Here is a 7,657-nt window from a genome sequence, read left to right as displayed (position 1 = left end):
GAATTTTATGTGTCGTAAGTGGGAAAAGATGATATTTAATAACAAAGCTGAAATGGCAAATAAAAATTTAGTCATTTTATTAAGAAAACCGAACACTTGATACCATAAACGTACTTATGCCATAAGACAGTTGTGTCAGGAGGGCGGTGCTCTTCCAAGTTCTTACCATAAACGTACAAAAGACTGAAAAAGAAATGTAATGTAACACTTAGCATTCTATCGAGAATTCTAAATTTCTGTACCTTTTAAAAATGTTTGATTGTTAATCTGATTGACTTGGGAACCCGAAACACTATACGACCAGAGGATACGCTACGATCAATGCGATATTTTTCAAATCAAAGCATGAGAATGGATGTGTACATGAGCACGTATAATTATCATCAGCCATTATACGGGAGAATAGAGTAATAAAAAATAGGCAGTGTTTATAATTAAAAATGAATCATTAAGCTTATAGTGAATTATATTTTGTTTACAAATAATCAACCGGAAGTGATTTTTTTAGTTAACTTAAACCCCGTTGCAACTCCGCCAATTCCATCTCTTAACAAGGAATTGGAGGGAAGTCAGGTGCTGACCACATCAGACTTTTGTTTTATTTTTATTCTTTATTTATTGACTTTTATTATTGTTTAGCTTTACGTCTTAAACTAAGCACCAATAAAAATTGTATTTTAATTAAACTTATAAATAAAACTTTATTATTTAACAAACCTGGTGTTTCATTCGAAATCATCAAAAACTGACCATCGATGATCTCCGTGAAACAAGTGCATCAAATTTATAAAAGTAAAATATAAAATTTAATTTTTTCCGAGTGACTCTGAATGACACTGGGTTTTAGTCTGGATTTGGTATTTCCCCACTAAAACAATCAAAAATATAGCTTTTATTTCAATAACATGCCCATAAAACATGAGCCTATGTTTAACAGTTCAAAAAAATCTATTATTTTCACTGCAAAATTTAGTTACCGCTTCACTTTTGTGAAATATTTTTTACCGTCTTCCCGTACGTAAGCAATCTAGTGAAGAAATTGCCTAGATATTTCCTAAATATGTACGTCTTTTCTGTATTAAATATCTGCAAAAGTTTCCAGGTGTCATTAATTTATAATGGTATAAATGAAAACGTAGACAATTTCTGCGAAATCTACATATGGTTAAAAGCTAAATTTATTAAGGTGTATAATTTGAGGAATATCTTACAAGTTGAAATCATTATGAAATCTGTCTTAATTCGGTAACTGCCAGTTCTATGACACAAAAAAATAAACGAGACTAAGTGTGTAGCTTGGAAAAAAAGTGAAGTTGGCAACAACTGTTTTGGTGACGTCATCCCACACACCTCCTCTATGCATCATTGACTGAACATGTGCAACTGCATTCTGCCGGAAAAATTACGCCTAATTTAAAAACCGAAAAGCGAATCAACATCAAGTTTCTTGTGAAACTTTAGAAATCAGCCACGAAAACATTTCAAACGTTAACTGAGGCTTATGGAGATGAAACTTTGTCTCGTGCACATGTGTTTGAATGGAATAAGCGATTTTCAGGGGGAAGGGACAAAGCACGCATGTCAAAATCAAAATTCAAGGAAATGTTAATTGTCTTCTTCGACAGTGGATTCCCAGTCGTCAGACTGTTAATCATTACTACACTGAAGTACTAAAAAGACTTCGTGAAAATGTTAGGGAAAAAAGGTCACAGTTGTGGAGTGATGGATGGTTGTTGCACCAGGACAATGCACCAACTTACATGGCCCCTATCTGTCAAGCAGTTTCTCACCAACAAAAACATTACTGTGATGAGGTATCCTCCTTATTCACTTGATTTGGTTCCATGCGACGTTTTTTTATTTCCTAAAGTTAAATCTTGCTTAAAGGGAAGCCATTTTGCCTCAACTGAAGAGGTTCAGGCAAAATCGGAGAATCTCCTGAAGAGCCTTCCAAAAACCTCGTTCCAGAGCTGTTACCAGCAATTGTGTGTGTGTGTCACATCTTGTATACGCTATAAGAAAACAATAAAGTCTACATGGGTAAAGAAGAAAAAAGAGAAGAAAACCCATTCGCTTTTAATGGAAAAGATTGAAGCCACCTAAAAATAAAATATAATGGGGATTAGCAGGAAAAATATTTCAATCTGAGAGCTTCAGTTTGCAGTCTAATATCTCGAACAGAAATTTTTCCGTACAAATTTCAAAACTATTAATCGCTGTTTAACCCATTAAAAATATTAAAATATTCATACAAGTTAAATTAAGTTCATACAGCATAAAAATATTTTTGAAACAGGGAGAAAACAAAGAATTTTGCAGATGAGGAAAATCATATTTATACAGGTGAAACAAGAGTAATTTTACAAGAAACTCACCTTATGTCCTAAAAAAGCATTACTGCCCATAGCTTTCGAAGAAGAAAAAATAAGAAGTGATGTATTTCGTCAATTGTCTAGTAAGACCTACAGGCACCTCAAACGTACAAGGCTGTTTTAAACCTGTGAGACACTAAATTAGTAAGGTGTTCAATGATGTTTTAGGAAATACTTTCAGACTCTTTAATCAAAACATTTTGCAGCTGAAGGCGCGGCAACGGAGACTGTGATCAAGCTACAACGATTCTGGTCTTGTGTACCTCCCACATGTTACATCAGACTCAAACCAGACTAGCCTCCTAGTCACTCATATACTCTGTTGTTTTGCCTTCGAGCATCTGATTCATAAGACGCGCTGCTTGAGATCAAGCACCACCATAAACAAAAAACGCTGACTAATAGGCATGACAAGCGGTCTAGTAATATCGTCTCTGCACTTCGAGGAGTCATGGATTGTTCCAAATGACGTGCAGGTCGATTCGCCAATCTAACCTTATTCCTGTCTAAACAAGCTCTCCGCCTCAAACAAAGATAAAATGTAATTTTTCCTTGACATGCGCTGAATGCATTAGATAGTACATTCTATCCGCATTAGAAGACGTGGATTATGCAACTCTAGGTTGAAACTGGGTCCGTCAGAAACGTAAAATTTTTTTGACTTCGTAGATACTCAGTCATGTAATTTATAAGCACAGTTTCTTCCAGCTCCTCATTGTTGGAAAGCCATTGAAACCTAAATAACTGGGCTAAATGTATATAACTCTCGTGCTTGAAGCGAATTGTTTGTGTTGATGTTCTTCCTTCGGTTGCTTCAGTTTTTGAGAAACAAAGAGCATCATCTGAGGTTATAGCAGGTGAGCTACCTTGGCTCGGACGTTCTGGAATATTTTCTGTCCCTTGGAATCAAATTCAGAAGCATACAATTATCTTAATCTCATTCCAGTGGTGGATATAGCGACATGTTAACTTTGACCTACTTTCAACTTTCCGAAAGCTCGTCCCTCAGTAGTTTATGGCAAATTGTATTAGTATAACATACTATCACTTGTGCTGCGAGAAGCAATACAAGAGTAGTTCTGAAAAATCCAGTTTAATATGATTTTAGCATCGACCTAAATTTTGAACGTCATTTGCTAATTTGAACGCTAATTTGTATTTTGAATTGCTTTCTACAACTGTCTCCGCATAATTCTCATTGCTCTTGTGTGTAAGTCAGTTAATAAACTCAATCTGATAGACAAAATCTTGCCAAGTAGCATTAATATTCAATACATTCATAATAAAGTTGCACCTCTAAGCAATAAGAATAGCAAAGCAATAAGAATCTGTAATATTCATAAATTTGCAGAAAAACTAAGAACCCCTCCAATAATCGTTATTCAGCGTATTATTTTAACTCGAATTCGAATATCCTTGTTCTTAAACGCAGAGTTTAAAGAAATAACTTTGGTTTTAAACTACTATGCTGCTCAAATTTTAACTGCATTCTTTTACTTTAGTTCAAACTTAATCCTTCGCTGATGGTGAAAAGTTGCAATTGAAATGAAATTTAACTTCTGGGAATAAGATTATAAAATCGTTCAAAGACGTTTTCAGTTATTCCAGGGTTTTTATGTTTACAATCGAGCCACATAAATATCCTGTTGGTCTTTTTCGTATCAGCGCAACAGTGCAGAATGAATGGAAGAAATAGCCGCGAGCTTCAATTACATTGCAACGGCTCTGAAAAGGCAATTCTCTTTATAGAATACGGCTTTTATATGTACCCTTAGTTATCATTTATGTTTGTTCTTCTTATATTGCTAAGATAACAAAAAAGAAAAGTACTGTAGAAATTGTCTCTCTTCTGCTTCTCTATCTTGTCTCGAGATGGCTCATACCTAGAAAATGCTATTGCCTCCTCCCACTTCAAAATTACTGTATGGAGATCAATAACCCCTTCAAGAAAATCCTTTGCCATTAGGAATTAATTTCGCGATAGTTATCGAAGACTGTTTGAGTAGTAATATTGGATTTTGTTAACCTTCCTAGCATTATTACTCTTCATTAGTTATTATTATGTTGATTGAGTTTCTCCGAAGCTTTTGTCTCTCTGACTTTTCATACATTACTTTAAACTTGTTGGTAAAGGATTACTTTCTTGCAATTAAAGAATCATCAAAGCAGTTTTCGATAAAACTACGATACTCCCCATTTAAGAACATGACCGTGAATTTATGCTTTAAAATGAAATCAAATACATTTTAATGTGAATTTTAGTTTGAAACACAGTGCTGATGTGATCTCTTTCAATGTTCTTGGCATTTTAAAACTTATGCCTAAAATTACATGCACCGTAAATTTACCTTAGAAAAGAAAGCTTAAGAAAGTATATTAATTTTGCAAAGACTTAGTTCCTTCCTCTGTGCGTGTAAGGGGCAACCCATCCAGCTAGCAAATTTGAAAATTCAGGGCCCGAATCCTAACTTTCTCATGATTATCACACCAAAAAAATTTTAAAATCATCTCTCTATTCTATAACTATCGCTATCTGTATCGAGTTGTCGAAACTAAAATATGGTGGACGATAATTCTTGCCCGCACAGATTTGATCGACTTCTTTTACCTCTCCTCAATCGCTCATTAAGTGGGGGAGAATATAAAGAGTTATCGTATTCACCCATGCCTGATCTCATGGTAAAAATGCTAACATGTCCAGCTCGCAAGTTAGAAGATCCATGTTTTGAATTTCGATAAGGTCAAAATTACCGTCTGAGGCTTTTTGCTTCAAATATTCTAAAAGACTCTAAAACTTTACAACTTAATGGATTTCTGAGACTTTTTCAGTATTGATTTTTGCGCTTTTCGGACATATTTAAATGTAGGAAGTTTATAAAGATATAATACAATAATGCGATTACAAATATACATTTCTGCGATTTGTCCAATGTTGACCTAGTATAGTTGTGAGTTTACGCTATTAAATAATAACCATTAATATAGCCTAATTTCAAGCTGTTATTTCCATTATAGTATTATGATTGAAACACATAAGAAAATAATTATTATTTCAACCAAAACTGCTTACTGCAATTTACTGATAAAAAAGTAAACTACTGTATGGAATAACAGTTGTAACATAACAAATTAACTACATTTTGAAATTAATGATCCTCTCGAAGATAAGCGGTTAAGGACTTACTTTCTAACATAAAATAACTATTTTAAAAAAATTAGAATTCACAAAAATTCAGATTCCTTTCATGAATGTAAACTGGTGTATGCATCCACTGCCCTTATATATTCTAGGAAATGGTATCGCCTAGAAGTAATTTTTTCTATGCACCCCAGCCTCGTGTACTGGACTCCAGAGATAAAGTCGGCCACTGAAAACTTTGACTGCAAATTGGAACTAATGCCTTCACTTACGAAATCAACCCAGTCAGATCTAGATCAACCAATAAGCAAGCTACATCACTGATAAAATTAACTAAACGCTGAAATCTCTCCTGAAAAGCTTTGATGGGACTCTAAATTGTCATCTTTATATGTAGAAATGCGACGGTACTCAATGGAAATAGGCAAAGAATTGTTTCATTGAGTTTTCGATACACGTTTTGTCATAATACCGAGGCTTCAGAATCAAAGAAAAGCATTAGACAGAGTTACTTGGCTAATATCTCCTACTGCAGAAAGCACTTAAAGTCAAATAAAAGTGTTCTCAAACTGTTGAGCATCCCTTTCCTGGCTTTCTGATTATTGTTGCGCTAAAATATGCAAAACAGGAAGAGGAGACTTAATAACATCCAAATATATCCACCAAATTGTGAAAGGCGGATTGCCTTAATATAACGCCTTACCCATGATGTTAATCGCAGAAACAAATGTTCATAAGGTGTATTCATTCTATACATGAATGTTTTGGTCTACATGATTCTGTAGACAAATGTCAATATTTCTTCAGTTGTTCCAGATCCCTGAAGCTATTTTCAGAAAATAGAAATAAATTGCCTAGAAGTATTCAGATATTTGGCTTTTTAGTTTAAGGATATTTTGTTATTAATCTTGCAATTTCTGTTTACTTTAAATTCTTAGAAACAATGCTTTAGGGATCATTATTCCACAGACAGTCAAAGATAAGCTTCGGTTGTCTTATCATAATGAGTTCATGTTATCGTGATAACACATGATGACATGACATCAGTGTATATATATTACGTCATATTTTAATTTGCATATTTAGATAAGATATAGGATAATCTTAAATCAATATTCGAAATGAGCATCACCTATTTCCCTGTTTCTTATAAATGTCTGGATTTAATTCTGCACATTTTAAGAAAGTCTTGATATTGTTACGTATTTGGTATTTAAATAGCTAATGTTAGTTGAATTATAAATTAAATTGTTTTATTCCCCCGTGCAGTGCAGCAAGTGACGAATATTAAAGGAAAGCTAAGCCGGAACAATAAAAATACAAGAGCACGTGCATTTAACATTTAATAAATAAATATCTCTTTTTGATTTCGAGAAAATTCCAGAAAATTCTCGCTCGCGATTTAAAATCTTATAAAAGGAGGAAAACCTCTCAATTCTTGGTTGTTAGTTAGTTTGTTGTTTTTGTAAAAGTTTGTTTAGAAAACTGCTCTTGTTGACTGTAGCGAATTCGCGGATTAGCTTTCTCTAGCTGTTTTGAATGAAGTTCTTTTAAACGTTTGAGTAGTTAAAAGATAACTACTGTGACATATTGTAATACTGCACGAATATCTGAGGAAATTTAAGCATTTTGTTGTGATAATAATAAATTTTATTCATTTTTCATCGGGCTTGTGCATTCAATTCCAAACGAAACCGTACGCACGCAACAATATTGTTTTCATCAATTTCATTTTGAAAACCTGAGTGATTATTTTCAGCTATTCAAATATTTCTTACTTTTAGTGAAACTCAAAGTAATATAACGCAAGTCCAATTTATTAATTTTTTTAATTCTATAACTGTCTGCCATGAAAAAGGCAGGCTCATCTCACTGAAATTAGATTTTATCAGCATTCAAATACTAACGTTCAATTTTATGTACGAATTCGGTGATCTAAACTAAATATTCAAAATTAAGAATGTGGAATTAATTACCTCATAAGCAAAGCCTATAGCATCATAAAGTACTTTGATTTTGTAAATGGCAAATAACAACACGGGCAATACACAAAATGTTTTCTGAACCAACAGCAATATGAATCAAAAATCCTTCTGTTTCGCTCAGATGATGGTAGCGCAAATATGGATAAACTCGCGAATAAAAA

This window comes from Stegodyphus dumicola, chromosome X2 (assembly GCF_044657685.1).
Source record: "Stegodyphus dumicola isolate Sdum_Otavi_A_Nest chromosome X2, ASM4465768v1".
In the NCBI taxonomy this organism is placed as follows: Eukaryota; Metazoa; Arthropoda; class Arachnida; order Araneae; family Eresidae; genus Stegodyphus; species Stegodyphus dumicola.
Note: the sequence above shows the minus strand (reverse complement) of the source record.